We start from the raw sequence: 13563 nt of genomic DNA, 5'->3' as shown, positions 1-13563 counted from the left end.
GGTGTTTGTGCACATCCACAGCCTTTACAGCCTGTCTGTGAAGAGGCAGCACAACCCGCTGGTTACAGCAGGCCAGCAGCACCTGCAACACTTGGGTTCATTCCCAGACTTCTCATATGACCTTGGGTAAATCGCTTGACCTTATATTTTTTTGCCCCTTTGTTCAAATGAGAGGAATGAGACCATCTGTAGGAAAAAGCTCACATCTCTAGAGAAGCAGCTCCTACATCCCACACTCATTGCAAAACCTTCCTTCTGTTTCTTCCCTTCTCTCCTCTGTAATTTTCAAGCCAATAATCATTAACCATCCTGCAATGAGCTCCTCCCCCCCCAGCAATTAGTGTCTATTATGCCCATTTTACAACTGCAAAAACCAAGGTCAGCCACTGACAGACTAGAAGTCAGAGGCGGGGAGTGTATGAGAACAGCCCGTTTTCTGCACCAGCATCCCTGCTTTGACCACTAGACCTTGCTACACTCAGAAAACATATCAGGGAAAGCCAGACGACAAGCATTGTCCACAGTGCTAATCTTCAGAGGACCATATTAGTGCAATTTGATGTCAAGATGCCTTATCTATCATGAAGCAAAGAGTGAGATTAAAGGACTGGAGTTACAAGTGCCTTTTTGTTTGCACTAACTGGCTGAGTGTCTGTCTGGAAAACAGAGCCTTTCAATCGAAATTGCTGTCACGTTTTGCCATACAGGAGTAGATTGGTCTCAGCACCCTTATTAAAAATACTACTAGCATTCTACAGCAGCTGCTTGAAACTCTGCAGCTCTTAGTAACGAGGTTGCAAAGTGGATGTTGAACACCAAACACTGATCACTGCAATCCTGGTGTAAATCTGAAGCAGCTTTTCCAGCTCCAGCGGAGTAACTCCTGGATTTACACCAGAACCCTACGTTGGGGACCCACTTGTGTTCCCCACCCTCTTTGCACCAGCTCAGCTGCAGCGTGTCCTCTGCTCTCCCAGACTGGAAGAGCTGCTGTGGACCTGGGTACAGCTGCACAGATTTGCACTGGGTGACACTGCCTCCAGTTTGTCACGTTAAAACTGGTATACATGCTGGTGTAAAGGACAGTCAGAATACAGTCCTTTCACTCGTATCATATCTTGGTAAGGCATTACTCCAGAGCATCCCTGAAATGACTGGGGTGAAGAAAGAAGGAAGGTGGAAAAAGACTAGATTAAAAAAAGAAAAAAAGAAAAAAAAAGAAAGAGGATGGGGTAGGAGAAATGCAAAAAAGAAAGGCAAGGAGGAGCATGGGGCAGAGTGTTATCAAAGGCTTTCGTTGTGTGCTTAATGATGCTTTAATCCCATAATGACATGGAGGCGCACGAACATGAATATGGAAGGCAGGTACAGCCAGGATCAAACACGCTTGGTTTTTTTTTTTCTGTTTTCACCTGAAATGCATCCAAAACATACTGTCAAATAGTGTTCGCTACACTTGCCTCTTGCTGACGCTACGCTGCCTGGCAGCTACGCTGACACTGCTCCAGCAACGGGGTGAGAGAGGGAAAAGGGACTCTAAACTTCCTTGGGGAAGGGGATAATAACCATAACACACATCAGCATCCTCCTGAGACCGTCCAGCTTCACTACTAGCAACAACAGCCCCGCAGATGGCAGTGGCAAGTTAAAATCCAGCCAGCTCCGCGCTCTGTCTCCGATGGCAGCCTACATGTCTCAGCAGGTACAGCTCCTCGAATATTGACAAAACCAACAACTTTTACCTGGCCCACGCTGGTTATCTTCCTGCTTCGAGGGAAATATTCCCTTTCCATTTTCTCTTCTACCCCGGGCTTGCTTTAGGGGTGAGCTGAGGCCGTTAATGGAGCTGTAGTGCTGGGAGGTGCAGGGTGGCAGTGGGCGAGGGGGACACGGGGCTGCGACAAGGGGAAACTTGGAGACATGACGGCAATACTGGGGGAGCAGGGAGGAGCAGAGCGAGGAGGATGCAGTTTAGCAGGGCAAGGGGAACATGCCTTCTCCTTGGTACTCCTGCAAGCTCTGGGGTAAACCCCAGGGTCCCTGCGGCCCTGGGAGCAGTATGGATGAGAGGCCAGTGCTTATCACCATGTATTTTTTTTTTTGCATGGTGCCACAGGAGCACAGGGGACTTTATAAGAGCAGGAAAATGGAGCCCTTGCCTTTAAGTATTTTGCAACTCAGCAAGGAGAGGGAAGATTAATATGAGCTGGTGCTTTGGAGGGCAGCAGGGAGACAAAGTGCAGGAGGGGGACTTATATCATCAAGGCATGGAAACAGAAGGTGAGCACAGGGAACTCAGGGGGCAAGAACTACATATCCTGACTTTAAGCAGCTAGAGGTTGCATTGCAGTATCCTTTCTCACCTGCTCTTCACTCAAATTTCCAGCAGGAAAAAAAAAAATAATTCCTGAGTCTAACTCCTGCAAGTTCAGCGGGAAGGGCAGAAATCTGCATTCTTTTCCCTTTAATTGAAGCGCTCACCAAGACACTAAAGGGTGGTTTATCTTCTCCAGAGCTCTCAGTTCACAGGGGAAAAATGGGACTCTGCGGCACTGTGAATTTCCTTGCCTTGTACCCTCCAGGACACATGGTGACACCAAGTAACTCAAGAGCTGAGTGCAGAGATCCCTGCCCTAACTTTAAACTTTGCAGCATGGATGTGTATCTTGGTGGAGCTATGCCACTGCACAGACTCAGGGCAAGCTTCAGGTTCCCCCCGGTGCTTATGCCAGACCCCACAATGCAGAAAAGGCAACTCCTGATCTGTTCTGAAGCTGCCACCAGGGACATGACACCCCGAATGCCCTGACTTCATCTGTTGCCAAGAGCAGATTTGATCTGATTTGATTGTAAGAGCAGCACAGACGTTCAGAGCCTGATCCCTACCCTGTCCTTCTGTGCCTTGGGTGTGTGCTCAGTTTTCCCACACTGGATGTTACAACTTCTGTGGCTGCTTGGCCACGGATAACCCACTGGCTTCCTCACAAAGCCAATTAAGCGGGAGATGTAAACTCCTGCCTGGCTTTAATCAGGTGAATTGCCTTGACATCCTCACGGGCTCCCTGTGAAGGGGAGGCGGCCTCCAAGTGAGCATGTCTGGATTCCTCCTGTTCCCATCTACGGTATCAGGACACTTGCTCTTGTCCTGCAGCTTGGTCATTTCCTCACCGAGTGGCTCTTTGACCTTTGAGTGTGCTCTGCATACACAATATCCCAGGTTTAAATGAGGTAAAAGATTAAGTATGCAAAGCCTGAGCTGACTCCAGGCTGCCAAAGCTGAGAAGAGAGCAAGGAAATATTAACATTAATCCATCACCTGTTGCTTTATTGTCAAAGTTGAGCAAAATTGCTCCAGTGAGTCTGTTTCTATAGAAAATCCTGTGAAGTGCTGGGAAGTCCTGACCACCGGTGGTAGCCTGAGCACTCCCTGCTCCCAGCCTTGATGCAGCTGGTGAAGATGGCTCCTCTGAAAGGCCCTCTTACTCCCTTGGTCTTCCCACCCCATATTTTGTCACCTACTTCTCTCTCATCCTCTCCCTCTTGCCACTGAACAATGGATCTGTCGTCTTCACGTTTCCAGGGTAACGAAAAGAAGTTTCCCTCCAGCCCAGAGGTAGAGCAAACCCATCCTGCTGGAAAATTCAAAGCGAGGATTAAAATTTATAAAACAGCACACGACCTAGTGCAGCATCTCCCGTTCCTGCCAATTCATCCAAATCGCCGCGTATAAGCAGCAAAGCTGGGGCCACCTGCACAGGATTATTCAGTGGGTCCCTTGTGGCATCAGAGAGTCAGCGCTTGCCTGCAGTGGACAGAGAGAATTTTGTTTGTGGAGGCTACTAGCCGCCAGTGGGTCCCAAGGCTCCCTCTAAATCAGTCTGTGCTCTTTTGACTAACGACAGTGGATCTAGACACAGCCTGGAGAATGGGAAAGAGAGCAGCTTTATTTTTAACAATGATTCTGGATCTCCCAGTTGGCCTGCTTGATCCTGTCCTGCCTAATGTGGCAGCACTAAAGAGAGGGGCAGCAAGGAAGAATAAGCAGAACAACTTACGCCCAAGTAAGAGTTGAGGAATTCTTTAAGCAGGACGTGGTCTGGGTCAATCAGTTCCCCAAGAACTCTGCACAACGAAGCTAATGATCTCCTGAGGCACCAACTGGAGATGGGATGGTCTGGAGCAAATGACTCTGCAAGACTTAAAGGGTAACAATTTATGCACTTAATATTTCAGGCCATCGAACGTATTTCTTCCTGAATGAAACCTCTGGGAATTAAGTACCAGAGTTCTTCTTTGGAACTGATTCCAAGGCATCTCAGTTTTTAAGCACCTAAATTTCTCAGGCGCTTTTGTTATGCCTCTCACCAAACCATGCTCCCTGCCTGTGAAGGGTTTACATCCCAGCGATAAGACAAGAGCCAATAGTTTGATGCCAACAGATGGAAGCAATAAGCAAGTACAGTGACTGTAACAGAAATAATAAACAACCACACGTAGAACATTTTCTTCTACGCTAGCCAAGGAAAGTCCATTAATTCTCATCTGGAAATCCCTGTAACATTTGCAGCGAGGATCTGCCATGGCTGTTCATGCTGCTGCCCCGCAGCACACATTTGCCTTGGTAATGTGGGCCATCACCCAGTGAATTCTGCTGTTTTCTCCTACCAGCTCATTTCCACAATGCCCAGGGAAGCAGAATACTCTGATTAGTGAGAGCTGAGCCAGATATGGGTGAGGGCTGGGTAGGATGGGAGGGAAGGAGCCCTGCACCTTGCAGAGGGGTCTTTCTCGCCCTGTGGACTGGTGAAATGCAGTGATGAGATGTTGTATTTATAACCCCAGGAGTTACTCATGAGGCGATCCCAAAGCATAATTACTAATAAATGTTTAATTAATAGCTTATGAATGTGTTGATAAGTTCATTAAAATGATGCATGAGCACATGAATATTCCAGAGCAGGCAGGAGTCAGGGAAGTTACTGCTGGAAGGTGTGTTAACAAGGTGATTACACGGTTTACATGTGGAGTCTGCAAGCGCTCAACTCACTCCTCTTAGATGAACAGTTCATGGCCCACTAGGACAGATCGATCTCATCACAACCTCCTCTTTGCAAATCTCTCACTTTTCCTCTTTAATGTAAACAAATGGATGATGTTTTCCAGTTCACAATAATATCCAGCAGTGTGGACCAAAGCAAATGAGTTAATTGCTTTAAGAAGCTTTAACTGCGTTCCCATCCATTGGAATTATGGCTTCTGGAAAAACAAACATTAAAAACCTCCAGCAACAATAAGCAAGATACCCAAAGGGTCAACTCCAGCAACTGCTGGTGTGGAACAGAGATATAAATAAAACCAAACACTGAGAGATTTTTTTTCTGCCTGGGCTCTACCCCTCTTTTTTAGCTCCAGGGAACTAAAGTTGATGAGCTCTGCAAGCAATTGCCCATTGCACCCCAACTCTAAAAAAGACCTTGGGCCATGGCCCTTGCTAACTGCTAGCACTTGCCTTTCCTTCCTCCCCTTTCTTTTTTTCATCTCAGTAGAGACAGACAGGCTGGGATGGAGGCAGAGTTCTGGACAAATTCAAATGCTGCCTGATTTTGAAGCTTAGAGGAAGCATGTTTTGGTTTTTGGCATTGCTGCACAAGCTGTTTTTGGCTGGGAGACTGAACAGGAAAGCCAGGGTAGCAGAGGAAGAGCTGCTCTATCTAATCTCATCTTCTTGAACTAATAATCTCCCTAGCTGTTCATGCTTTTAGATCTGTTCTGTATTCTAACTAATCTATTCTACCAGTGCCTCATCCATTTTGGATCCCTCCTCATCTGTTCTAATGATTTATAATCCATACTGGATTCTGAGAACAAGTTTTAAAAGGCTCTTGCGAGGAGACTAAGCCTTGCTATAAGTTTCAGTCTGTGTGAGTTAGGTGCCTAGATACGAGTCAAAAATGTTGCAGCTACTCCTAAAGTACTTGGAAAATTTCACATTTTGTCTGCTGCACCTTGAGACTGAGTCCATTCTAACTAGATTTAGGTAACTTTTCATCTAGGTGTAACTTGGTAGCCTTGCCTGGAGTGGCAGCAGCAGCATCAGTGTAAGAGAGATGAAGTACGGTATTTGTGGCAATTACAAAGACAAGACTATAGTTGTGACTTTTTAGTCCTTCCACAGTACAAATAAAAGAGGGAAACACAAATATGCCTATCTTTGCAGGTGCCAAAAATATCAGGCTGCCTAAAAGTTATTTCCAAACTGCCAATGCGTGGAAATGAACAACCCCCAGCCCTCTCCTCACCGTGTGCTGCTGACTATTGTGGGTACTTTACTCAGGGCTATCAGATGTCACCAAGGAGTGAAGAATAACAACAAGCACAGCTTGTGACCAAGACGGCTCCAATTATTTAACAACCAAATCTTGAATAATTCCACCCCTGTTACCCAGGACAGAGAGCCGGTGATGTTCTGCTCACGTGAGCACCCAGAGATACCCGAACGTGGCGTTGGGGTCTCCCCCCACCCATGCGACAGGCGCATGGTGTGCCCGCACCATCTGCTCGGTGCCAGACTCGCCTCCCACACGGCAAGGCAGGAGCACCCGCACGCTGAGCATCCTCAGGGGACTCCACGGCTTTCAGCAAGGCTGGGAGCACAGCTTCCACATCCAAACCACAGCCAGTCTCCCTCAAGGAACCCGGTCTTTCTACCTCCTCATCCGAAGCTGGCTGGCACAACCTCCCAGCACCTGAGTTAATGGCCCTGCCCAGAAAAACGTGCTCTCACATGACCAACACACCGATCAGCTTAATCCTCACTTTTATTATGTATCACATTTCAGGTGCTTTGAATGTGAAAAGCATCTAAGCACTAAGTACCTCTCCTCTTCATGTGGTACATCTCATCCTGCAAAGGATGCTTTGGTTCCTATTTTGTGCAGACACGGGGGAAAAAAAGTCAGTCTCATTGTTAAATAAATAAAACTAGTGACTTACTTGGGAGAAACCTCTAATGAGGTCATAAGGGGTGAAATGCCACCACTGCAACTGGTGACCTTTTCTCATCTCCAAAACAACATTTGCTAGATATAGACATATACCACTGGTTGTTTATAACGTGATTGAGGATTTTTGCTTATAGAGAGATCCTAGTTTCTGACTTTTGCCACTGCTCACAACCTCATTCCAACAGTGACTCGCAGATAATGACCTGCAGCCTTGCAAGAGGTTTCAGGAAAAGTTTGTGAGAAAGAAAAAGTCTCTTCTGAAGCCAGAGAACGGGACAGGAGGTTGGAAACATTCAATTTGCTAACAGCAGTCAGCGAGCCAGAAGGGTTTGCAGCTCGGTAAACAAGCAATCAAAAGCCCATGGCCAAACCTGCTTTGCCCAAGAAAAGGGAGGGGGGTAAACAGGTGAAACACTGCAAAGGAGCAGCTCCAGACAGCGAGGATGACATGACTCAATGCCTCCGAGCAGACCCCACCAGGCCCAGCCCTAGCACATGTCCAGCCCTGCTGGGCACTGCAGCCGCAGATTGCGGCCTTCGAGCTCTGAGAGATGGGCAGACACATCAGCCTCGCTGGCATCTCAGTGCCAGCACTAATAACCGCCATGACCAAATGACAAACAAACTCAGCTTGATAGGTTGGAGCAGCACAGCTGAGAATAGCTAGCTTCTCTTAAGAGCTACTCCCTAAGCTTGTATTCCTTCCCTGGGGACTGATCCTCCTCTCACTGGGCTTTCCCAGCCCAGAGCATCAGCTCCATAGGTCACTCCGTGTGGGTGACTGCATTGATTTCATACCCATCCCCTCGTGCACCCCCACACACGCTCACTCCAGCAGCTCTTTGCCTCTCACCTCAGTCACGTTGTAAATGAGAAGGAGGTTAACCCACCAGCCATCGGTGAAACAGCAACATCCTTTTCCTTGACATTCAGGCGATTGAAAAGCTCCTGGTAGGGTCAAGCACAGCGGCTTTTAAATAATGCATTGTGTTTGTTATTGTGTTGGTGTTTAAGTGCTGGCTGAGAGAGAAAAAGCAACTGGGGTCCCAGTGCTCTGTGTTCTTTATAATGGGGCCATTGGAAGCCCTTGTGCAGACCCAACACTCGCACAGTCGCCTGTCCCACCACTCACACGCTCCCTCTCCACATCCCATACGTACCTCAGCAGCCCATCACACCTCCCGCACACGTTCTGGCTCCCCAGGCATGGCCACAGACATACTCCCACCCTCACTTACACACCCTATCCCTCTCCACACCTCCAAAACTTCTGCACCTCGCACCAACACACCCGCTCCCTCAGACCTCATGTTGCTAGGCTGGGTGGATGTATGGATAACCACAGCTGGCCCTAAAATGGAGCTGTAACTGTATCCCTCCTGGTACACTTGCTGCAAAACAGCCAGAACCCAGTGGCTGTGATTACCTGGGTGTCTCTCACTGCCCTGGAGATGGGGAGGAAGAGGTGGGCTTATGCACCAAAACCGGGCAATGATGTAAGTCCTTTCAGAGGAGCGGCCCAAAGCTGCCACCAGAGCCTGCTGTGATAGACAGATCTCCCTTCCAACCCCATGGGCGATGGCCATGTTCCCTACGAGAGCAAGAGACGTCATGTGGAGTTGTGCTCTGGGCCCTTCTCCAGCACTGCTCTGTGAAAGAGGAGAGAGCAGCAGCAGCCAGAATCTACCTTGCTGACTCTTAGCTGAACATTTTGGAGGACTTGGTTTGAATTTTCAGGCTTGTGATGTGTTGCCAAGAGCTGTCACTTCTACTTGGATCAGTCATCTTGAGCGGTATGTTAGCAGGTGGTGTCACACCTCTGCCTGGGATTACTGAGCAGAGGTGGGAAAAGGAGCTGGAAACACATGTGACCTTCTGCCAGCACCTCTCCTGCTGCTGTTTGTCACTGCAGAGCATTTTATTGCTGAAGTCACCCTCGGATGCCTTGTTTTAAAGCTGCTGGCAGGTGAGGGTGAGTTGGGATGTACGTAGTCGGCATTCACCACCCTGGTCTGGGTCCAGAACGTTTGCTCCCTTCCTGAGGTCCAGCCCACCTGGGGACGCTGTGTCAGGGCTGTGGCCTTCAGTGGCCCCGTTTCCCAGTGCTTTCTGAGGCCCAGAGTCAAACGCCTTTGACCTTGCTGCAAAATGTGTTTGTGGAGGGTCTGGGCTCTGGGAGAGCAGGTGGATTTTCCCAAGGCCGGGTGGTGAGAGCAGGGGAGAACCCAGGTGTTCTGGCTCCTGCTCTGCTCTGGCCATCAACAGCTCTCACCTCCCCAGCTGGGGCTGAACCACAGATGCCCGAGATCCCTGTGCTTGAACTTGTAGATGTTGTCTCTAAACAACCCAACTGCCGGCTCTCCCCCACCTCCCTCCCTCTCTAGAAGAGAAACATTTTAATCTAGAGGTTGCTTCAGTGGACTCTAATGAAAAGCTAATAAAAAACTCCCTTTCTCTCTGCCCCCAGGACTTTTTCCTGAATATTTTTCAGTTTTCACCGCCCAGATCCCAGCACTTAGAAGCTGATCAAGGTTTCCCTCCTTCCAGGGAACATGCAGGGCACCAGACATTGCTGGGGAAGAGCTGGGGAAAAGCAGTGAGATGCTCAGGACTGCAGCACTCACCCTGTGGTCTAGAGGTCCCCAGACTGGGGCTGGTATCAGTTAGTCATGGCTTTTGCCCTTGGAGGATATGACTATCCACTCCGCTTATTCCTTGCATCTAGCAGCCGAGGAAGAGCAAGCTTGCTCCCCCCACCCCCCCCCCCCCCCCCAGCTAAAAGCCTTTCCACACTTGAGATCACACTCACATTTTTCAGCCCCATTTGCACAGACCCAACCCTGTACCGAAGTGTGGCATCAACCGAAGGACTAAACAGCACAACTCAGGGGAGCAGGGAGAAAAGCAAACGGCCAAAGAACGAGGGGAGAAAACGGGGAGACGATTTTTCATCGTCCTGACACAACTGGACTGAAAGCACTGCGTGCAGGGGTGAGGGAGCTGGTGATATCTGTAATGCAGTGCCACAGCGCTCTCCCTTCACGGCAGAGAGAACCACAAGCGATCCTGTGCAACACGCTCAGTGTGCCTCTGGAATTAGAGTGTGTGGCAACGAAGGGAGGCTGATATTTGAGGAACCTGCTGGTCTGCAACACACACCTTTGCCTGCAATAACACCCTTAGCGTGCTTGCTAGGGCTTCGTCATATACAACAGGTAACCATGTAAAAATCAGTTGATCTGCTCCAGATTTATGCCATGACAGGAAGAGAATTTTAGCCCGGATCATTTGTGCGTGTTTGTTTTTGGTTTTTGTTGTTTTTTTTTTTCCTAAAAGCAATTAATTAGCCTTGGTTTACAGCAAGTTCCCTTCCAGCAAAAATCAGGCCTTGCTGCGATAGCAGCCTTAATTGCCATGTCAGGTATTTCATAGCCCCATTCATTCCCCAGCACCATCAGCTATTGTTATAAATTAATAAAGCCTGGACACATCCCGTATTTAAGAATGAGGCACAGAGAGCGGGAGTATGACGGAGCCTTACAGAGACAGGAGATCTGAGGGCTCCTGACAAGACCCCAAGACTGATCTCTGTGCCTCCCTTCCAAAAACAACAACAAAATGTGCGTCTGGAGGTATTTCTAAATGCAGCTGCCTAAAAACACATCCATTCAGAATTACAGGGTATTTTTAGACTGTAAAAGAGAGCAGCTATAAATACGTCTTCATTCCTGGTGGAATCCAATTGGCTTAATCAGTTACATCACTGATAGGTTTGATCCATGCTATACAAACATAGCTTTTATTATAGAGTGAGCACACAAAGCACAGACGTGTGTGTGTGCCTGGAGATATATATATATATATATGTTGTTATATATTTGTACATAATATATATTTTTATATACAGGCATAGACACACATACCCTTCCCTTTTCTATTTAAAAGTGCTGCCTGAATCATTTTCACAAATAAGACAAACCCCATATTTTGCTGGCAAAACGATTACGGCTGTCAGATCTGATGGACGCAGTGTCTGCAATGAATTATTCATGGAGGCTAATTATAAGCTGGCAGATTTCTGGCATCGTGGCACAAATGGGTTGGAGATCCCAGTTATCTGTAACTGATCTGCTCTTCCTGAGTTCCTGAGGCACCAGAGCAGAGGGACAAACGGGTGCCATTTACTGTCGTAGATTCACTCCATATGAAATGAGTTAGGTGGGGACTCAGCCCTGCTCCTAGGAAGTTCTGCACGGTACAGCATGACCCTGAAGGTGACCCCAAAAGCCACAAAGGTTGTGTGCTCCAAACTGCCATCCCAGTCTCTAAGGATTATGATAAGGGGAATTGTGATGCAAAACAGCTTGATGGGCTCGGCCCACTGCTCCGCAAGTCCACTACAGTATATCCAGCAGTGGGAATAGCAGATGTCCAAAGTAAAAGAATAAAATTGAGGATAACCATTCAAAGCCAGAGCCAGGGCTACCTCTTCTAATCAGCACTGCTTCCCGCATCTCTCGTGCCTCTCCTTTTTATGATTCCCACGAGCAAGAAATAATGTGACTCCTCCCTTCCCCTCTGCTGACTATGACAGAGCCCCTGCGGCTGGTGATAAAGAGTCTCTAACAGACAGCAGTGAAGACTGGATTTTTCAGACCAGCAGCAGATGAGCTTGGAGGGTACAAGGGGCCCTGACCCAGCCCTCGCTAATCCACTGCTATTTGGAAAGGTTCTGAGGCATGTGCCAAGCCTCTGCCCAAGTCCCCAGGCACAGGAGTGAACTGAAGCGTGCCCGTAAGCCCTGTGCTAAATCACAGTCCTGATGTGTGAAGGGAAGAGAAAGGCTACGGGGAAGTACAATGCAGCAACCAGTTGCACTGGCCTGACTGGGAAGCAGAGGCGCTGCACCAGTCCAGAGTGAGCAGCGTGGCTGGACTGGATGTGGGAGACACAGTGCGTCCTGCTGTTGGCTTTCCAGGCAGCGTTTCAGTGTCCCTCCCTCACGTCTCTCCTCAGCACTTCGCTGAAAGCCCACTGTGAGAGTCTGTAGCTCTGGTTTAAAGCTACTTGCTCTCTTTGAGGCTTTGGGGACTTTCCAGGACTTTTATTCACCCATCAGTTACTGGCTGGAGAATAAAGTGCTACAGGCACAACCAATGGTCAAGAGGTTCCCTGTTCAAAGTCATCTTCTCAGCAGGAATTAAATATGGCATCAAACTCCACTGCCAAGCATGATGCTTCTTCCGAGGCTCTGTTTCCACGGCCAGAGCTCACCTCTGAGCAAACCAGAGGCCAAAACTCCCAGGCTTTGACTGGAGGTTTCAGACAAACTGCCAGGCTCTGCCCCACACCAGGAAACCCGGGCTAAGGACGGCAGATAGAGAACATGGGAAGATTAGAAAATCCGGGACCACAAATTCTGTGTCAAAGAGAAACATTCAAGGCAAATATCTTTAGGCTTCTTCAGCTGATTAATCTTCCACCCAGTAATATAAGACTTAATGCTGTTAGCACTGGACAGTTCAAGGCTTATTGGTTCAAACAGTCCAAGTAGTTTTGAATTTCAGTGGGTATTTCATTACAGCTCAACAGAGCCAGTTATTAATGGTGAAAACAGGACACACCTAAAAGAAAATGAAACCCCTGTTTGAGCCCCTGCCTAACCCTGCCTCCTCTGATAGCCCCAATTCCCATTGAAATCAAACTCCCCTGGGTGACTCCAGCATCCGAAACACAGCTCTGGTTTCTCACTGGCCTCTGGGGTCACGCACACCTATTCTGGCCGTGTGTGCAGCCACCAGACTGGTGCATCAAAAGCAGATCCCAAAATCCCAAGTGTGCTGAAAACACCTGAGGCAGAGCAGATAATCTCATCGCACATCCATCCGTGTCACAGCTGCCCTCAAAATAAAAGGGCAGGTTATGAGCAAGAGGATGAATGTCCCTAATAAGGCCAGGTCTGGTAAATAACATTATGCCTGCATTTGCTCTGAAACCATTCATATTCTTCCAAGCAGAAAGCTAACAGGAATTGTGCAGCAATAACAGATCGTCAACTGTTGGGAGCTTTCAAAGTTTGTCTCTTCTCTCAATGCATGCTATAAAAATTACCCCCCAGAGTCTTTTCTTTCTCTTTCCTTTTCCTCTTGACATACTGTAGACATAAACTCTCTCCCTGCAAGGAAATTTCTTCTTCCGTGAGTTCCAAGCTCAGTGACATTCTTCACGGTGCCCTGCAGCACAGGGCCTCTGTGTGCATCTTGTCTCTTTGGTGTGAACTTAAAGATCAAGAGTCATTCATTTACAAAAATAGTGAGGACACATTTTTTTTTTTCTTCTTGCCTGAGTCCCTTCCTAAGTCTAAAGAAAGGGGAGCTTCTCAGATGACGAGGGAAGGAAGCAGCATGCATGCTCAGGCGATGGGTGTAGTATGCACGTCAAGATAATTGCAATGCAGAGAAGACAGACACGGCTGATGATGTGCATAAATCCCCCTTGTCTATATGCTGCCTTCCCCACCCTGTGTTTCCTCTGCGGTTTTAATGTTTTGTTTCAACCT

Source organism: Athene noctua, chromosome 27 (assembly GCF_965140245.1).
Source record: "Athene noctua chromosome 27, bAthNoc1.hap1.1, whole genome shotgun sequence".
NCBI classification, from domain to species: domain Eukaryota; kingdom Metazoa; phylum Chordata; class Aves; order Strigiformes; family Strigidae; genus Athene; species Athene noctua.
The sequence above is the reverse complement of the archived record's forward strand: the minus strand, read 5'-3'. Positions refer to the sequence as shown.